At 38.8% G+C, this 22,239-nt stretch overlaps 1 protein-coding gene across 8 annotated transcripts in view; it reads left to right on the top strand.

Moving 5' to 3' along the window:
* Nucleotides 1–22,239, top strand: part of ptprfa (protein tyrosine phosphatase receptor type Fa) — a 351,362-nt gene that overhangs the window by 102,161 nt on the left and 226,962 nt on the right. The gene's annotated exons all lie outside the window — the stretch shown is intronic.

Here is a 22,239-nt window from a genome sequence, read left to right as displayed (position 1 = left end):
TCATTATTGTGTATCAGGCAGTAGATCAGCGAGGGTTCTGCTGCGTTGAGTTCACTGACAGCTTTATGGAGGCTTTTGAAACGACTGAATGGGGCAGTAAAACACTCAGGGGCTGGAATGGAGCTGGAATGGCACACGGCTTTTGTGCGCGGGCCAGGCTCGTCTCATTGGCAGACTCAGCTATTCAGTGTCTCAGTGGCCACTCAGGATTTGTTGTTACAGGATATGAGTGTTGTGCAGGGCATCCATTCACATAGATGGATGGAGTTCTGATCTGGGGTCAGAAGTTGTGGTTCTTTATGAATTTGCAGGACGGTATCATTCGTTAGAGTGGGTTTTGGGTGCTGGGGTGATGGCACAGGTTGACAGCTGCTTTACTAGGACTGTACTCAGAATTCAGAACTCAGAATGTCAGTCAGAACAGATGTAGCTGTTTAGTATTAATATTTGGCAACCATATTTTTGGCACTATAAGGCACACTTAAAATCTTTTAATTTTTCAAAAAATAGACAGTGCACCTTATGTATGAATTCTACCAATCAGGTATTACAGTTTCTCCATCACTAAGGCTGGGTGCAGCAGCATTAGCATTAGCATTAGCCGCTAACCGCAGCACTAGCTCTTTCGCCGTTAAGATGTGAGTATATTAGACTGTAGTTTGAGTATTTGCCATATTAAAACAAGCTGTGTTGGTTGAACTGCTAGCTGATAGCACCCTGGATCACCAGAACACTTAGGGCTACTCAGTCTAGTGCTATTGGGTGTCATTTACATCCAGCTAGTGCTGCAGTTAGCGGCTAATGCTAATGCTAATGCTGCTGCTCCCAGCATTAACTGAGCTTCCTTAGTGTGTCTTCCATACTGAAATTCCTTTCGGGGTCACTCCGAGTCCTTTAATAAAGCTCTATTGAAAACTGCTGCTGCTGTGTGGCACTAAATTGACTTGTAAATCATGGCAGGGGACTTTTATGGCTGTACAACTTTACACTAGATCTTAATCAAGGTTCACAGACAGCATGTGACGGGAACAGAGGACAGAGAACCCACAGGCTTCTGTTAGTAATTTTTACTTCTAATTTTTACTACAACCTGTTTTACTTGTAACATGGGCTTTTATATGATTCTTTGAGCAGTTATACAATATACATGTGAGAATATACAGCTACTATGCTATTCCTAGGTCTGGCTCAAAAATTATAATATCGGCTTACCTCAGTATTGCTCATTGTGTTTTACATTCTTTAAGGTGCATGAGACTTTTGAGTCTTTTTATTTCCTTTAAAAACAGTAGGTTTAATTTTTAGTTTTATTTATTTACAATATGTAAAAAAAAAAAAAACATTCTGGTTAAAATCGTTAATTTTTTTTTAATTAAATGTTTACTGAATGTTTACTGCAATTAAAAGTGAGTCCAATTGCATTATTATGCTTTTACGATATTATTTTATAAGTGGAATGAAATGTTCATGTATTGACAATAATAATAAAATGGGCTCCATGTGGTCCAGTGGGCTAAACTCTGCCACTATGATCAGGAGATCACCAGTTCGAATCCTGGTCATGCAGTTTGCCATCAGCTGCCAGAGCCCCGAGAGAGAGCACAATTGGCCTTGCTTTCTCTCTCTGGGTGGGTAGAGTAGATTGCGCTATTTCCCTTATCACTCCTCATCTCTCCTAGGGTGATGTGGATCAGCACAAGGCTGCATCTGTGAGCTGATGTATCGGAACCGAGTCACTGCGCTTTCCTCCGAGTGTTAGCGCTGTGATGCTATTCAGCAATCAAAGGCATCACTAGTGAGAGGGGGACTCTAATGAGTAGGTTGGCCCTGTAAATTAGGGAGAAAATTGGATAAATATTAGAAATATAATATAAAAAAAATGTGTTGAGAATAATATAAAAACAACAAATATATAATTAACAGCAACAATTTCTGGGACAATATTTCATATAAAACAGTGGTTATCATGACAGGCCTTGCCAGTACATATACAAGTATTTGATCATGATTACTCATCTTATATTGAGGTCTGCAGGGATCTGTTTACCAAAAGCACTAAACTTCTGAACTCTGATGTACATTATTTAAATGTGCTTCTCATTTTCACATAAACAAAACCTGTCACAGCAATGCAGCGATGCTGTTATTAACAAAGGTGAAGAAGCTGGATGAAAGAACATGTGGAAACACCGTGCAGCAAGTGTTTGAAGGGACTGTGTGCAAATGTCAGGCGTTGTATTAGTTTTACATTAGCATTTTTATTGTGGGGGTTATTCTGCTATTTGCAGCGCTGCTACTGCGTGTGTTGGCTGGGTGTGTGGAAATGTAAAATAAGCAACAGTAACAGTTCAAAGAGGCAACAGTGTTTATATTTCCGTTTTTCCATTAGGGGTGTGTCTTAGACTGTTGTACAAAATATATCGTAATTAGAAAAAAATATATTGTGATTGACACATTTCTGAAAGCAATCTATTATTTAACGTGAAGCTTTAATGGAGTTTTTTTGGTATAATTGTTTATGTTAACATTTTTTTAAACATGCACTAAAAGTTCTGCACTTTAGTAATTATATAACATTATTAAAAGTTTACTTTTTTGTAGTTTTTACATATTTTTTTTATACTAGTAGTTGAAACTACTTACGTAATTAATTACTTGAAATAAAACTTTAACATTTCTTTCTCTGCTGTAGTATATTATTAAAATACAAAAATATATATTTTTCATTTAAAGAATCGTGCACATTAGTTGATACACTTCAAGTTAATTAACAGCCTTTTTTAAACCACACCTCTAAAAAAACAAAACAAATGAAATACGTTATGTAATGTGTCAGTCCTGACTCTGGACTCTGCTCTAGACTTTAAACTCATCAAAGACTCCATTTCCCAGCATGCACTCGCACCGGACTTCCCTGACTCTGCTGATCACGTGACGTTACACAGTTCCCACTCCCCCAGTTACTGATTGTTTCCACCTGGCCTGTTTAGTATAAATACCCATCAGCTTGCTCTGTTCCCTGCCGAGTATTAGCTCTAGTTATCTAGCTATTCTACAAGTCGTTTTTGTTACTGACTTTTTGCCGGTTTCAGTATGTTTATTGGAAAAATACCCTGAAATATTGTGATATTATTTTAAAGCCATATTGCACACACCTAGATTTCATCAAATACCTCTCGAATAAAATTTTCCAACCATATTCTTTTAAGATCTCCAACCTTAGCTGTTCTACCCCTCTAGTCTCATCCAACCTATAACTGACATGTCATATATTAATAATTAAACCTCATTTGCTTGCAGTTGTTTATTTATTCATGTTCTTAACTTTAATTACGCGTAAATCATTTCTACAGATGTATGAGTGGCACCACAGCTCTCAATCTGTTCTTTATTTATTCATATATATAAATACATATACACATATATATGTATGTATATATATATACCATATATATACATATATATATATACCAAAACTACCAATGTTTTGGTAGTTGATTTCACGTTCGCTAATAAACCTGTTAAACCAATATTTACTGAGTGTAGGAACGCTCTCTGTGGAGCTGAAGCCGCTGTCGCAGCGAGAGAGTGATGTTTAGTAATTAGTGTGGATCACACTGATTTAGCTGAGTGTGTGTAATTGTGTGTGTGTGTGTGTGTGTGTTTTCTCAGGTGCTTGCAGGTTAAGTGCTTAAACCACAGCTGTAACCTATTAGTCTGTGGTATCACACACTTTGCCCTGTGATTGAGTCACAGAGCTATAAATGTATGTGTGTGTTATGGGTGTGTGGGTGTGTGTGTGTGTGTTTAACAGGAGTGTAAATTAGGGGCTATTATTCTCCCATTATTCTCCTAATAATGTTTGGATACACTTTGAGTGTGTTTATAATACCCGTCATAATGGTGTTTTACACAGTGTGCATGATGGGGGCCTTATATTGGGTTTCACCACATTATGTTTCTCTGATTTTGCTATTTATAGGTTTATGTGCGACTAAAATTAAATTTGTTGTTTTATTCTATAAACTACAGACAACATTTCTCCCAAATATTAAATAAAAATATTGTTATTTAGTGCCTTTATTTGCAGAAAATGAGAAATGGCTGAAATAACAGACCTCAAATAATGAAAAAAAAAAAAAAAAAACAAGTTCATATCCATAAAGTTTTAAGAGTTCAGAAATCAAAATCAATATTTGGTGGAATAACTCTGGTTTTTAATCACAGTTTTTTTCATGCATCTTGGCATCATGTTCTCCTCCACCAGTCTTACACACTGCTTTTGGATAATGTTTTCAATTTCAATTTCAATTTCATTCAACTTATCATTTTTAAGAGGTCTCTTATTTTTTGTATGTTCACAAATTCACAAATCCCTTATTTTCTGGCATGAATTTGTACACAAGAATAAGAAAAACTTGACTGGTGGCTTTTTGTGCTTATAAAGTTTAAATTACTTAAAATAAGATTACAATTCTAAGTAAGACTCAGTAAGATTATTATTCCTAAAATAAATATCCCAATCCAAAACCCCACTTACACAATGCTTATTAAGACAATCTGTCAATCACAAAGTCTCAAAAGGAGTAAAATAAGACTTAAATCAAGAAAAAAAAAATCCTTAACCCTTATCTTGATAATAAAACTTGGCAGGTGACATTTTGTGCATATTTTGAGTTCAAGTTACTAAAAATAATATGAAAATTCTGAGACTAAATAAGACTGTTTCAGAGAAAAACAAGATTTATTGCCTTGAAATGAGAAAATTACACTACATTGCTAAGATTTTGTTTTTTGCAGTTTATGCAGTTTCACATTTATGCTTGGACTTGGCTTGACCTAACTTGAGGTAGGCTGTATGGGGGGGCGCGGGTGTGGTGACTACACACTTAAAGTGAGTGTCATAAATCTGTGTGTGTGATTGTGGGGGAGGGGGAGAAGGGGGCACCCAGAATGCAAATGAAAACAGTGAGTATTCGTTAAATAATTATTATTTTTTTTCATTTATCATGTATTTCATCCCAAAATTGACCTCATACTTTGTTGAAAATCAATGTATTATAGATCGTAACACGCGGTAACCTTGCAAAATCCATTCAGCCGGATCATCCCCTGTATTTCTACACCCGTAGAATTAGTAACCAAGGGCAGGAGTGCTTAATATGTGCCTCGTGGCTCGTGGATGCTTTCGCCTCTCTTTATTAGTCTGGTCGAGAGAGAAAGAGAGAGAGAGAAGGAGAGAGAGAGCGAGAGAGACATTCACAGACCTTTCAGAGTTAATCCACTCAAGCTCCTCAACATTACACACCTTATTACACACCTCACACAGCGCTACAGCCTATACACCACTACAGCTCCAGCAGCTCTCAGCCCATCACTGCAACACTTTAATACTTATACACTTACGATACGCTCTCATTTACAAGCCTCATTAATCAATTCTGAGGTTTCTGCTCAGGTTGGATTTGGCTGTATTGATGGTTCATGTTAATAAATGTAAGAAAACGGAATATTTCTGCCAATAAAATGTGGTTAAAACGTGACTGGTAGAGGTTGTAATGCTCAACATGGCATCATAATGTCCTTCACTTCAACAAAAAGAGCCAATCAGCTTGCTGATGGTCTGTAAGGGAAGGTGATTCAACTGGATTTCCTTCTGAAATTTATTGATTTTTTTTTTTTTTTTTTGCAGATTTTGAAAGAGTAGTATAAACTTCAATTTTAAGAAATTTGCTTTGTCTCCAAATCATAGAGATCAGAGTCTGGTCTTCTCCATAGAAATCTTACCCAAAAATTACTATATAAAAAAAAAATGAAGATGGGAATGTATGGGCGGGAACATGAGGCTTGATAGCTTTATTTTTATTTTTATTCTTTTTTAAAAATGTTTATTTCTGATTTTCCCCCATTTTCTCCCAATTTGGATATCCAATTGTCCCACCCCTTTGTGCATCCCCATCATCGGTGACGCCCGTGACCCTTGGAGGATGAGGACGAGCACACGCCTCCTCCGACACGTGTGAAGTCAATCACCCCTTTTTTCAAGCTGCTGCTGATGAATCATTGCCTGAGCAGCATCACAGCGCGCTCGGAGGAAAGCACAGCGGCCAGGTTCCGATTCATCCGCTCACAGACGCCTCGTGCCGCCCAGCGCCACCTTTAAGCGTGAAGGGGAGAGAGCGCCATCTACCCACCCGGAGGGAGCAGGGCCAATTTTGCTCCCTCTGAGTGCTGGCAGCTGATATTTTTATTCTTTATTATTTTTCATTTTTATTTTTATTTTTTTTTTATTTTATTCTCTCCATAACCATACGCTTTTTTAGCTTTTATGTGCACAAAAAAATACTGACAAAAAATATCGCACAGCTCTAACAGAAATATCTTTCCACATCTGTATCCGTATTAAATATTGGGTATAAATGAGCCTTTAGTCAAGAATTTATAATATTCATCGTGTTCAGTACTTATGTAAAATATTTAATTGTATTTGCATTTAATGTGCGTTCAGTATTAAGAGGTTCCGATCTGCTGGTAAATTAAGTATATAAATAAATAAATACTAGATTTTTACTGTATTTGTTTTAGCTTTAAAAAATCCATAGCAGGACAAGCTCCTCTACTATATAAACGGAGATACGTTTTTAATAGATACTTCTGGAGGTCGATGCAGGACCATGCCCAAAATAATGACAACAGAACTCTTATTGGCAGCACCCTGAGTTATTTGTGGTGCATTTTTTATTTGTACATTTTCTGATGTTTTTTTTTTTTTCTTCATCCGTGTCTTCTGGTACTGTCTCCTCTTTTTCTGACCTTATTAGTGTAATTGCACCATTAACTCCTCTGCTGATACTTTGCACTGGGAGCAAAGTTATTTCAGCTCTTTTATGGCCGTGCCACAGCGGGTGTGTAGCGATAGTGTGTGTCGCCAGGGGTTTGTCTTCTTCGTCCGGCAGGAATTTTACATCCCATTCTCTCTCTGTCTCTCTCTCTGTCTGTTTCTCTCTCTCTCTCTCTCTCTCTCTCTCTCTGGTTCTGTAATTAGTCACATTGCTGGTGGAAGTGTTTAACCCAGCTTTATTCCAACCTTGCCTGAAACAGAGATTTTAAATGGAGTTTATCGTCCAGCGCAGATCACTGTGTTGAGACTATGGGTTGAAAAATATATTTTTTTAATACACGCTGAATCAGAGCTTATAAGTACTTTTTTGTACTCAAATGTACATTCTTAATAATTGTACCCTCAAAGGTACAATATTGGTCTTTACAGGGTCAGATTTGTTCCCTCTGAAGTACAAAGTCTTTCCTAACAGCAATAAGTACAGATTTGTACCATTTAACCTGCAGCCAAAAGGTACATTCAGTATTCTGTCTCACTGCACTGATAAACAATATATATTTAAATTGCACATTTTTTATTTGAAAGCCAGACAATTTTAGATGATCATGTTCTTGACACATATTCAGCTGATGATAATGTTTATAATCTTTATAATCTTTACTGGCACAAAAACCATGAGTACAAAAAAAGGACTTTCACTGAAAGGTACTTTTTTGTACCTCAATATAAGGTACAGCCCCAGCGACAAGCTTTGTACCCTTTTAAGTACAAATCTGTACTTACTTTTCTTAGTGTGTACGTTTAGTTCACATGGGTATTGGGAGTGTTATTGCTGTCACACACACAGTTACACTGCTTTTATTTTCATTTTAATTGGCTTTAACTGATAACAGCAGCCTTACTGTAATGCACAGTTTATCATTAACCAGGAGCTTCTGATGCTTTCGATAGTTCGAAATAAGGATTCTGTACATAATCTGGACATAATTCAACATTTTATATTATGTATTGTATTACAATTGAAAATATTTCAATAACAGTGATACGATTTTCATATCCATTTCCAATATTTTAGTATACATTATTTACAGCACCTGTCACCTACTGGCATTAATTATTTTTTTCAAAGCTATATTTAGGAGTGTAAAAAAAAATGAAATATTGAAGTATTGTGAAGTACTGTATCGAACATGATAATAATAAAAACACAGTATAGATATTTTATTGTTAGTTTACATGTAAAGATTTGGATTCATTTTCATTGTGTGTTGTATTTTGGTCCCGACCACTAGATAGATATGCTTATGTTATTTATTTATTTATTTATTATTATTATTATTGTTATTTTCTCAAATTGAATCATTATTGCATGAAGATACATTTAAAAAAAAAAAAGAAGATTTTTTTGAAACAAATGTGGGCAATATATTGGAAAATAAATTACTGCAATAAATTCTATTATTGTCATTTTAAGACAATTAATTAAATGCCACTGACATCATTCTAATAGAATAGCATATCAAAGCAATTATACCTTTTTTAAAGATTTTTTTTGTAACATTTTAATTCATCATAAATTGGGACATTTATACTGCTATATTGGTAGCTCATAGGCAGGTGGTGGTGTTATCCACTGTGCCACACCAACCACAGTCCTAATAATATAATATAATATAATATAATATAATATAATATAATATATTAGCTCTATAAGGTTTATTAAGCCATTTTTTTAGCTGTTTCATGCAAAAAAAAAAAAAAAAAAAAAAAAAAAAAACTAAATTATCATCTAAAATCCCAATCCTGTGCTTCATTTGTATAATATCCTGATATTTCATCGCTCTATCTCCGAGTTTCAGAGTTCAGGGATGGCGTGGGCTGTGGGTGTTGATGGTTTGATGGTGCAGCTCGTGCAGTCCTGAGGCCTCTGCGAGCTTTACAGAGACAGCGTATCTAAAAAAGCTGTTATAAAAGAAGCGTGTTGGTTTATTGTCAGAGTGTTATGTAGGTTTTTTTCAGTGGCAGGGTAAACAGTGTGTTAACTGATAGCGTAGTGGCCTACTTTCTACTGTCTGCTTCCTGCAGAAAAAAAGAAAAAAACAATCCACTGCATTCCACTTCTCAGTATATATATATATAAGAGTGTGATTCATTATACTGTAGAGCGCTGTGCAGTAATGGAGTAAAAGTGCATCATTTTCCCTGACGTATATACTCCAGTAAGAGTATGTCCTTTATTAAAGTACTCAGAAACATAATTAAATGTTATGGAAAAACACTGATCTACTGTGCAGTAATAGAATATAGGGTTTATCTTGTTTTTTTTAGAACAGTGGTCTGATTCTATTGGTCAGAATCCTTATATTGTGTTAGTTCTAGAAGTGGTGTCGATATCTCTGGCAGCATATACTGCAATAATGCAGAAACGCAAAAAAAAAAAAATCAAGATGATTCGCTGTTTCCAGGGACGTCCATCAATTGCTGCATACGTTACATTACAACGACATGGTTTTAGAAGAAGAGAGTATGAGTACTTGACTTGTCCCCACAATAAAGAGAACGTTTGGAGAATTTTAAAACTTTTTGAAAAACTTATGCCCATGACAATCACATACTATTATACCCTAAGACATGTTTGCCGTAAGAACATGACGTTTTATAGTGTGTTGCAAGCATAAATTGCAAAAATAGACAGCGTGTTCGGAGGAAAGTGCAGCCAGCGTTTTGGTTCTGATACATCAGCTCACAGATGCAGCCTTGTGCTGATCGAGAAAGAGCACCATCTACTGTACCGACCCAGAGAGAAAGAGCATGATCAATTGTGCTTTCTCAGGGCTCTGGTAGGTCATTGATGGCAAGCTGCATGACCGGGATTCGAACCAGCTGTCATCTTCTGATCACAGTGGCAGCGCTTTAGACAGCTGAAACACTCGATGTATAGTTGTATATCAACAAATGAAATGAAGTTGAACAGACAAAACATGAACAATATTTAATCTTTTTAACTTTTTTGGCATTTTTCTTACTGTCTCAATCTGTTTGATCGTATTTTATTCCTACTTTCCTGCCAAACGTTCTGTAATCTAAATGTGTGTGTGTGTGTGTGTGTGCTTGTGCACTTCTAATACAAGCCAGTAAAACACACTTTAGCACTCTTTAGTGTCCAGGATTGAGGCCTGCTTTAATATAACAGCTTTCTCCATGCAATCAGTCCCCCACCGTTCCAGCCTTTACCCCTACAGCCCCAACACACACACACACACACATTCCTGCTGCAGCCACAAATCTCACTCGATTGCTCTGCACTTGAAAGCCACAAATCTGACTGGATTGCGTAGCTGGAGGGGGCAAGTGGAGTTGAATGGTGCACCTGGTTGCTAGTGAAGAGCACGATTTGTCTTCAGGAGAGAAGGACCGGGTTTTGTGTGTCTTTCTCTCTGTGTGTGTGTGTCCACGTACATGTCGCAGTCCGAAACAAATAGGATTAAAACATCTCACAGACATTCATATAGGAAGTGCAGTATCTCTTTAGTAGCTTTTAGACTGTAGACTGCAGCTTCTACCTTTAGCCTCTAGCGCTTAGCTGGTATTGAAATGCTAATTCTGCTACATGCAGGCTGCTGACCTGTATGTCTGTTTTATATATTGATGTTTTTTCAGCTTGTTATTATGCATAAAATTCCAGATGCACTATATGGGAATATACTGTGCATATACAGCACTGGAAAAAAACAAATAAATAAATAATAATTAGAGATCGCTTTAGTTTCTGAATCAGTTTCAGAATCAGATTTTGCTATTTATAGGTATATGTTTGAGTATCATAATAATGTTTGAATAATCATAATATACTGTATTGTGTATCATACATTATTTGAGTAATATAGTATAAATTAAGTAATTGTAATTGTAATAAGTAAAGGTTATTAAAATAAAGGATTGACTAAAGTTCAGATCACTTATTTTACTCTATGTAAGGTTTCACGGCTAAATTGGAGCTGCCTGGTGGCCAATCTTCATTAAGATAGATAGATAGATAGATAGATAGATAGATAGATAGATAGATAGATAGATAGATAGATAGATAGATAGATAGATAGATAGATAGATAGATAGATAGATAGATAGATAGATAGATAGATAGATAGATAGATAGATAGATAGATAGATAGATAGATAGATAGATAGATAGATAGATAGATAGATAGATAGATAGATAGATAGATAGATAGATAGATAGATAGATAGATAGATACTTTATTTATCCCGAAGGTAATTTAGGCATCCAGCAGCAACAACACAATACAATAAGAAACATACTCAGACAAATGAAAACACAGAAGAATAGAAAATATATAAGGCTATATAAAAAAAAAAACTAACTATACAAGGTAAGGATCTATCTGTAAACGGAGCAGTGCAGTAGATGTTACTAATGGTCATAAATAATTAAATAATTAACAGAGTAAAGTGCAATGACATCGATTATGAAAGTGACTGATGTGACATAGAAATATAATATAATATAAGTATGCATACATTACAAGACAGTTCTAAAAAGAGAATGTGAAAATGTGAATACCCAATCATGAGTAAGGTATACTTAAATGTAAGCGAGGTTGGGGAAGTGTTAATATAAATAATTAAGTTGTTGAATAATGTCCAAGTGGTGTGCCTGGATTAAACTCAGTCGTCAGCAGCATCCCGTCCCCGATGGGAGGAGTTAAAGAGTCTGATGGCTCTCGGAATGAAGGATTTTCTGAGTCTGTCTGTTGTGCAGCTCTGTGACAGCAGTCTGCCACTGAACACACTCCTCTGCTTCATGATGGTGGTGTGAAGTGGGTGACTATCATTGTTCATGATAGAAAGCAGTTTATCCAAAGTCCTTCTCTCAGCTATTGTAACCAGAGAGTCCAGCTCCATTCCAACCACTGCCCCGGCCCTCCTGACAAGCTTGTCCAGCCGTGATGCATCTCTCCTCTTCATGTTGCCTCCCCAGCACACCACAGCGTAGAAGAGAATGCTGGCCATGATTGATTGGTAGAACATCTGCAGAAGCTTCTTACAGATGTTAAAGGACCGCAGTCTCCTCAAGAAATAGAGCCGGCTCTGTCCCTTCCTGTACAGGGTGTCTGTATTTGTTGACCAATCCAGTTTGTTGTCCAGCTGCAGACCAAGGTACTTGTAGGTCTTTACTGTCTCCACATCAACGGGGCGAGGTTTCTTGGGAACAGGGACCAGGCATGGCGTTTTCCACAGCGTAGGAACCCTCCCCAACTGCAGGCTCATGTTGAAGATATTCGACAAGGGTAACCCAAGTTCAAAGGCGCAAGCCTTAAGAAGTCTCGGGCTCACCTCGTCAGGTCCAGCTGATTTCCCTGAGCGGAGTCTCCTCAGCGCCCCTGTGACCTGGTCTGCAGAGAGGTGGAGGGGGGAGGTGGAGGGGGGAGGTGAGGGGGGGGCGGACTGGATGTGCTGACAGTCTGTGAGAGGGAGACCTGAGCAGCACTCAGAAGAGGTAGGGAGGTGTCCAGTGGGGCAGAGGCTGAGGTTGCTGAGATAGCAGGACAGACAGAAGCAGGTGAGGATGAAACAGGGCAATCAAACCGGTTATAGAAGAGATTGAGTTTGTTCGCTCTCTCCACACCACCAGCTGTTGCACTATTACTCTTTGGCTTGCACCCTGTGATTGTCCTCATACCGTCCCAAACTTCCTTCATGTTGTTAACTTGTAACTTCTGCTCAACCTTCTTCCTGTAGGTCTCCTTAGCCTCCTTTAAGCAGGACTTGAGTTCACGCTGAATATTCTTCAACTCCTCCTGGTTCTTGTCTTTAAAGGCCCTCTTCTTTTTGTTTAAGAGGTCCTTTACGTCGCTTGTAATCCAGGGCTTGTTGTTGGCAAAGCAGCGAACAGTTCTTACAGGAACCACAATGTCCATGCAAAAGTTCAGATAGTCAGTTGTGCAGTCTGCTACCCCCTCAATGTCCTCACCGTGAGAGTCCTGAAGCACACTCCAGTCTGTGGATGCAAAACAGTCCTTCAGGGTCTCCTCTGCCTCCTGAGACAACTTCCTGAAGGAGCGTGTTGTGGTTGGTTGCCTCATCACACAGGGTTTGTAATGAGGCTTCATGAAAACCAGGTTGTGATCAGATTTTCCAAGTGGGGGCAGTGGGATGGTGGTGTACGCATCACTGATGTTAGCATACAGGAGGTCAATTGTCCTGTTTTTTTCTGGTGGGACAGTCCACATACTGGGTAAAAGAAGTCAGTGTGGAGTCCAGCGTGATGTGGTTGAAGTCACCAGAGAGAGCGACAAAAGCATCCGGGTGTTGTGTCTGGAGCCTAGCGATGGTCGCGTGTATGACGTCACACGCAGCCTCCGCGTCCGCTCGGGGGGGCACGTACACACAAACAACAATGGCGTGTGAGAACTCCCGCGGGACGTAATATGGTCTTAAACTCACCGCGAGCAGTTCAACATCCCGGCAGCAGATAGTCTCTTTAACAGTCACATGGCCAGGATTACATCTGTTGTTAATGAGGATAGCGAGCCCACCGCCCTTAGATTTGCCGCTCCGCGCGCTGTCTCTGTCCGCTCTCACAGTGACGAATCCGGGGATGTTTACATTAGCGTCGGGGATGCTAGCGGTTAGCCAAGTCTCAGTGAAGCAGAAGAGACTGCACTCCCGGTAGGTCCTCTGGTTTCTCACTAACGCTGCGAGCTCGTCTGTCTTGTTGGCCAGCGAGTTCACGTTCCCCATCACCACTGCTGGAATACAGGGCTTGTATCTCCAGCGGTTTTCCCGTTGTTTAGCCTTTAGCTTAGCTCTGGCTTTACAGCCCCTGGAGCGTCGCTTAAGCTCCGTCGGAATGGGGTGCCTCGCGCCGGCGCGGCTCTTTGTTCTCAGCGCGAGAAGTTCTTCCCTCGAGTAAACAAAGTTTCTGCAGCCCATGTGCAGAGTTTGGTGATCCGTATCCATGGGATACATATTAACACACACTACAGCGTAGTAAGAGACGAAAAAAGAAAGTAAACAGTGAAAAAAGTTCACTTAAGGTGAAACGCTACACGGAGCTGCTGGAAGGCTGCCGCTCTCGTCAGCGCCGGAAACTCGACTATGATTAATTGCACATTGTACCAGTAAGAGCAGAGTGTGAAGGTTCAATTAGCAGGGTAAGAGCACATTTCTGCTCTAAATATAAGTCTTTGTGATGCATCAAGAGCCAAGGTATCCAGGGTAATGCCAGCATACCACCAAGAAGGACCAACCACATCCAACAGGATTAACTGTGGACGTTGTAAGAGGAAGCTGTCTGAAAGGGATGTTTGGGTGCTAACCCGGATTGTATCCAAAAAACATAAAACCACGGCTGATCAAATCACGGCAGAATTCAATGTGCACCTCAACTCTCCTGTTTCCACCAGAACTGTCCGTCACCACAATCAATTATTGTGCTCTAAAACCAGGTGTTTCAGTTTCATTGTCCAATCCCTGTATATAAAAGTTGGACTGGGTCTTTTTCTCATTCGCTGTGTCCTGCTTCTCCTTCCTTTCGGGGGGGAGATAAAGGAGAGAGAAGATAGTGAGGGATCCTGCAGCGAGAGAGTGAATCTCCTTCAGGATGAGAAACGCGTACCCCCCACTGCTTCATCTGCAGGGAGGAGATATCGCTCTCCTGTCCGGTGGGAAAGCATTTGACTTTGAGAACATGTCAGAAACAGTGCAGTAGTACAGAAAGAAGAAGAACAGACAGATAGACAAAAAACTCCCGGTTTACTTTACACTAGTGTTACTGTTGTACAGTACAGACCAAAAGTTTGGACACACCTTCTCTCATTCAATGCGTTTTCTTTATTTTCATGACTATTTACATTGTAGATTCTCACTGAAGCATCAAAACTATGAATGAACACATGTGGAGTCAAGACAAAGAGCCAACAAGTGCTAAACACCAGTCAGGTATTAAGGAGCAGCAAAGCCATTCCGCTGAAGTACAGAGTTATAAGGGTGAGTTTTCAGTGAAGTTTCTCCAGCACTAAGGATGGAGCAGTGTTAGCATTAGCCGCTAACCTATAGCCACTAGCAATAACACGTAGCGCTAGCTCTTTCGCTACTTGGGCTGAACCACTAGCTGATAGCACCCTTGGATACTGGAACACTCTGGTTTACTAGCGCTAGACCAGAAAATAGACGTTCCTTGATAGTGCGCCTTATAATCTGGTGCTCCTTATAGTCTGTAAAATACGGTATTCAGTGCTTCTTCATGTGTTATTAAGTCTAAATAAAGGTAGTCTTCCGATTGTAGTGGATTTTAGATGTGTAAAACATTCACTAATGTGTGAAATTGTTGCTGAAGCTCTGAAATTCTGCTGTGCCATTAGTCCAGACTGGAGAATTTTGCCGTTGCCCCAGTCTTTCAGAGGTCAGCCCCTAATCTAGGCTGACTCCAGGCTGCTGTGAATTACACAAAGCTTTTCCAGGCAATTTTTTAAAAAGTAGTAGCTTTTTTTTACACCCCTCTCCTTCTTTGGGCTTGGCTTTCATTTGAGGTAAAACGCTTCATTCAATTTGCCTAAAGCCGAGGAAGATGGTAATTCCTGGCACGGACATTAACCCCCATTCTGAGGGATTTAAATGGAGCGAGTGAGTGACAATAGCGGAGAAATAATGTTGACAGGATTAAATAAGCAGAAGGACTCTCCTCTCTCTGCCCTCGGCTCCGGTTTGATTCTCATTCACTTAATTGAATATCTGACATAATTAAAAAAGGCTTTTGAGAAATATTAAACGCACAGGCGGCGACGTGAGCGATCGGACGAGGGCATCGAGCTCGCGAGAGCGGGAAGTGCGCACTTTATTAGCATTCGTTCAGCATGTCTCTAATTGTGTGTAAGTTGTTTTTTTGCCTGTGTGAGTTATTTTCAGCCGGAGCGCAGAAAAGAGAGAGAGAGAGGCTGACGTGTTTAGCAATCGCTTCTTCTTCACTTCTTCACTTTGGGGATTATGTAAGATTATACATCAATCCGTCAGTAATGAATGGAGCGTGGCCAGGCCTTCTTTTTGAGCCATCATCACTCTGAAAGCTACACTCCAGTGAATCATACAATCGGACGCTGCTGTGGATTTAGATTACAATCAGACGAACACGTCGTAAAAAAAATATATATATATATAACACCTGAGGGCAGAGGGCAAAGGTTCAGCTGTGTTTACACCTCATTTCATCACAATACAGTTTCTCAGTGTTGTAGGAGTACTGACATTAATGCTGATACTGAATGCTTAGAAAAGCCTACTACTACTATTAACCCTTTCAGACTCTGTGTCCATTAAAATGTACATGATGTATTTTCTTTATTTTTTCTTCTTTAATGTTTTGTTGCACATAACACTATTGGATCAGTTGCTTGGTCCCATCCACTGCACTGGAAAAACAGTAGTACTAGAGCCATTGTAGAGGCAAAGTAACAGCTAATTCTTTACTAATTTAATGTGATTTAGAACACTTTTCTATATAAAAAAATAAGGTAGCACTTTAAAATAAGACTAGCTTTATAAAGGGTTTATAAATGGTTTACAATTAGTTTATTAATGGTTACTAATTAGGTTGTAAATGCCTTAAAAATCATTAATAATCAGTTATAACACATATGTATAAAGGGCAACAATGACCTGTTGTTTGCCAAATAGTGAACCCACAGCCATCTATACTGTTGCCCTTTCTATGTATGTGTTATAACTGATTTATAATGATTTTTAAGGCATTTACAACCTAATTAGTAACCATTAATAAACTAATTGTAGACCATTTATAAACCCTTTATAAAGGTAGTCTTATTTTAAAGTGGTACCAAAAATAAATATATAAATATATATGATAAAAACGCCCTCATAATGATATAGGGAGTCCAAGAGTTGGTAGAAAAATGAGAACAGGCGGAAACTAAAGTCACGCTGAGCGCGACAGAAAGAGAGACAGGGGAGGTATGTAAACAAAAGCTCACCAGAGAAGCTTTTTATTTTTACTTTTTTTCATTATCGTTCATTATAGTTCAAACACCATCACGGGCCAGGTGTTTCACACTTATACAACTGCTCCACCCAGAAGAAGGGCTGCACAATAGATCATATGGCGTCATCGTCATTGCAATGTGTGTGTGTGTGTGTGTGCGCACAGTAATTACATTGCAGAACATTTATTTAAATAAATGCCACAATTGATCGAACGATGATTGAGTGTTATTTCATCCTTCCTGTCTTCCTTTCTTTAAAACGAACCCAAATATATAATAATTAGCTAATTAGCTGCTACTCGTTGTTGCCAGGAAAGCCGTTGTCATTGTTAAAGAGTTAAACGGCTCTGACGGGCTCTGGAGTTGACCTTATTATCGCTTTTTGAGGAGATTTTTTCTATTATATCTCTCTCTCCATCTGCTGCAGCTCTGGCTGTGGTATCTCCTGCTGGATCTGTGAGTGAGCTGCAGCGCTCGGATGAGTGGAGCGTGGAGACAGAGAGAAGAAAAAACGAAAAACCGAACAGATGAAGCTGTTGTTTAGCAGTTTACTCGTTTTTTTTTTATTTTTTTATTTTTACTCTTTGAGAGGCTCCTTGCATCCCTGGCCTGCCGGGAGACATTAGCAAGGATTTGGAGCTGTGTTCTGCACACACTCCAACATACACACACACACACACACACACTCTTTCTCTCACGCACTCTCTCTTCCTTTATCCACTCAGCAGCTGCTCTCTCTCTCTCAGTCTTCTGTTTGCTCTTCTCACGAGAACAGGAGCTGCCAAGGTGCGGCTTAAACTCAGCTTTACAGGGAAATAAGAAGAGTGTAATGTAGTTCAGCACAGCCGTGGCGTCTCGTTTACTCTTTCTTCTCCGCTCTTTGTTATTGTAGTCTTTGTCCGTTCATTGCCAGTGTAGCTCACTGCAGTCTGGCCAAAGTATGGAGACACACTGCACCCTTCTCAAATGTGAAGCATGGTCCAGTATGTCTCCTTTCAATTAGTTAAACATTAGTTTATAAAGGATTGAGTTTGGAACCCAAGACCTCACTCTTAAGCCTATCAGAGGTCTTGTGGGCTTAAATCAACCCTGCACTGTTCTATATACTACTACCTATATACTGCCTGTACTCCCTACACTATCCTATATACCCCTAAACTACCCTATACTCCCCATATACTCCCTATCCTCTTCAAAATGCCCGTCAACTACACTACATTTCCCTATACCACCCTATACCCCCCTATACTACCCAATACACCCTTTTTCTCCCTATACTATCCTACCATCCATACCACTAAACTACCCTATACTTCCCTATACTAACCTATGATCCCCTATACTATCCTATATACCCCTAAACTACCCTATGCTTCCCTATATGACCATATACTCCCCTATTCTCTCTATACTATCTTATAGTATACTACACTACCATATGCTAGATTGTACTTTCCTATACTACCCTTTACCACCACATACATGCTACCACATACTACCCTATAACTATCCTATAAACCCATAAACTACCCTATAGTACCATATACTACACCACACTCACTACCCTATACTACCGTATACTCCCCTACTGTGTCCTCTCCAAAATACCCCTCAACTACCCTATATTTCCCTAAACCACCCTATAGTCCCCTATTCTCCCTGTACTACCCTGTATAACACCTAAACTACCCTATACTATCCTATATTACCCAATACTCTCTTATTCTCCCTAAACTATCCTATTTACCCCTAAACTACCCTATACTTCCCTATACTACCCTATGATCCCCTGTACTATCCCATATACCCCTAAACTACCCTATACTCCCCATATACTCCTGATACTCTCCAAAATACCCCTAAACTACCTTATACTTCCCTACACTATCCTATGATACCCTATACTATCCTATATACCCCTAAACTACCCTATACTTCTCTATACTACCCTATGATACCCTATACTATCCTATATACCCCTAAACTACCTTATACTTCCCTACACTATCATATGATACCCTATACTATCCTTTATACACCTAAACTACCCTATACCTTCCTATACTACCATATGATCCCCTATACTATCCTATATACCCCTAAACTACCCTATACTTCTCTATACTACCCTATGATACCCTATACTATCCTATATACCCCTAAACTACCCTATACTACCCTATGATCCCCTATACTATCCTATATACCCCTAAACTTCCCTACTCACCATATACTCCCTATATTCTCCAAAATACCCCTCAACTACCCTGTATTTCACTATACCACCCTATACTCCCCTATTCTCCCTGTACTACCCTGTATAACACCTAAACTACCCTATACTCCCCTTACTACCCAATACTCCCTATTCTCCGTATACTATCCTAAATACCCCTAAAGTCCCTTTTTTCTCCCTATACTATCTTATATACTCGTAAACTACCCTATGCTTCCCTATATGATCATATACTCCCCTATTCTCTCTATACTATCTTATAGTATACTACACTACCATATACTAGATTGTACTTTCCTATACTACCATACCCTCCCTTTTACCACCATATGCTACCACATACTACTCTATAACTATCCTATAAACCCCTAAACTACCCTATAGTACCATATACTACACCACACTCACTACCCTATACTACCCTATATACTCCCCTACTGTACCTGTATTCCCCTTTACTAACCTACATGACCACATATTACCCTATAACTATCCTAAACACATCATAACTATCCTGTACTTCCTTTACACCCTATACTACCCTATAATTATACCCTATAATCTCCATACTACCCTATACTGCCATATATTCTGGTATACTCCTCTCTCTGTACTGTCATATATTCGCATACATACACTCAACTCCTAAAGTCCTTTAACACCCATTTAACTACTTAAAACATATATAAACTCATTATAAAATAGCATTGCTCATGATTTTGACAGTATTTCTGTGATTTATGAGTATTAATTTTAATAACTGCATGGTAAGCCTGCAGTTTAAAGGATTACAGAAGGTGGAAGACGTCTTTCTTTAAAATATTCCCTCATTCCTCTTGTTCTCCCTCCTCAGTCTGGTTGGTTTAGCAGCGGTGGCTGAATCACAGCGAGTGCAGACCCAAAGCAGAAAGTCTGTGTTTTCTTTAGTAAAGCAGATCTAGAGAGAGCAGCTGAGTGTGTGTGTGCAGGGTGACGGAGTGTGTGTCCTGACGTGGAGCGTCTGTATGCTCAGGGCCGCAGTGTTTGCTGAAGTGCGTGTCTGTATAGAAGCTCGCAGTCTAATCTAAGGTAAGCTAGTTTCAGGTGTAGAATTTCCCAGATCAGCACCTGTAATTACGAGAGCATGGTGTGAAAGCAGGGGTAGATGAGCTAATGCTTCAGCTATTGTTCTATAGAAGCTAGTGGAGAGATTCTGTGGAATGTAGCGCAGATTCTAGTCTAGACCATGTTTGTGTTTTTCTTAGTTTTTAATATATTGTCAGTGTATAGTTTTTTTTTTTTTTAAATGGCAGAAAATTCCATATAAATTGGAATAATAGCTGAAAATAAGATCCAGGGATCACCAGTTTGAATTCCAGGTTATGTTGCTTGCCATCAGCAGCCGGAGTCCGAGAGAACAGAATTGGGTTATTACTGTTAGGAAAATTGGACTCCCTAATTGGGGAGAAAAAGGGATAAAATGGTGTAATGTTGTTCGATTGTTTTTTATTGTTAATGATTATGGTTTACAGCCAATGAAAACCTAAAAAATCAGTGTCTCAAAAAAGTATAATATGATATAAGACCAATTGGTACTTTTGGCAGTGTGCCAAGTCCTGCTGGAAAATGAAACTGACTTGATAATGAAATATGACTTGATAATAAAACACAGTGGATCAACACCAGCAGATGACAGACATGACTCTCCAAACAATCACTTATCATCAGTAAATTTTACATTTCATTTGGAAAAAATCAAGGGAGCAGAGTCTGGAGGAAGAGTGCAGTTTCCACAATCAGTGATGGATCAAATAGATCACTCTGTGTTTAATACATCTATATAATATATGAGTTTCACATTTTGAACTGAATTACTGAAATAAAGTAACTTTTTAATGATATTCCAAGGTTTGATGACCTTCTTTGGTGTTTTTTTGAACTGGAATCTCTTCAGAATGTTTAATCATTATGAAGAGTAAGGAAAACTGTGTGTCAGAGCTGTGTCTGGAGCAGTCTGGGTGTCTGTCTGCTCGGGGTGAGTGTATGAGTGTGATTAATTCAGTGTAGGCTGTGGGTTTGGCACTTAGGCGATTAGAGCTGGTGGTTAATAGGTATGAGAGGCAACTTAATCATCAGCCATGTGCCTAAAAGGCAGGAGCAGAGGGTCCCTCGGGGGTCACATCCCTCACCAAATGGCCTATTAGCACAAACAAGTCCCTGGAGACACACACACACACACAAACACACATGGGGCTGTCTCGAGGCTAGAGGTGCTGGAGCTCCTGCCAGCCAAGTTAGCAGTGTTCTCCTGGGACCTGTTCCCTTTGCCGTTTCCTTCAGCTACACTTAGACCCACATAAAGCACTTTATTTAATTAACACAGTGACATCAGTCAGCCTCCGCATTGTTGTGCAGAAGAATGAGTGTGAGCATGACTAATGGAACGAGTCTTAACAGGCTTACAGCACTCGTTACACACAATCTATATATATATATATATATATATATATATATATATATATATATATATACAACCATCAAACCAAGATGAACTGCCTGAATTTTTGCACCAGGAGTAAAGCAGCATAAAGTTATCCAAAAGCAGTGTGAAAGACTGGTGGAGGAGAACATGATGCCAAGATGCATGAAAACTGAGGAAAACTGTGATAAAAAAACAGGGTTATTTCACCAAATTTTGATTTCTAAACTCTTAAAACTCTGTATGAATATGAACTTGTTTTCTTTGCATTATTTGAGGTCTGAAAGCTCTGCATCTTTTTTGTTATTTCTTTTTTGTTTCTCATTTTCTGCCAATAAATGCTTTAAATGACAATATTTCTGTTTTGAATTTGGGAGAAACGTTGTGCGTAGTTTATAGAATAAAACAACAGTGTTTATTTTACTCAAACATAAACCTATAAATAGCAAAATCAGAGAAACTGATTTAAAAAAAAAATCTTATTGTTTTTTTGTTTTACTTTTTATGTACAAATGTAGTTTTGAGTAGTGTGACTAAATGACTGAATTATTGGCTTGTCCTGTTTTGCAGAAGGCAAACATCCACTTTTCACTAAAGTCAGGAGTTCAGACTCCATAGAAATCAATGGTAAATGTGAGCCATTAAATCACTTCCTGAATAATTAATAAATATCAAATGAAAATGTAAT

The sequence above is a fragment of the Astyanax mexicanus genome, chromosome 5, assembly GCF_023375975.1.
Source record: "Astyanax mexicanus isolate ESR-SI-001 chromosome 5, AstMex3_surface, whole genome shotgun sequence".
Lineage (NCBI taxonomy): Eukaryota > Metazoa > Chordata > Actinopteri > Characiformes > Acestrorhamphidae > Astyanax > Astyanax mexicanus.
Note: the sequence above shows the minus strand (reverse complement) of the source record. Positions and strands in the feature narration are given on the sequence as shown.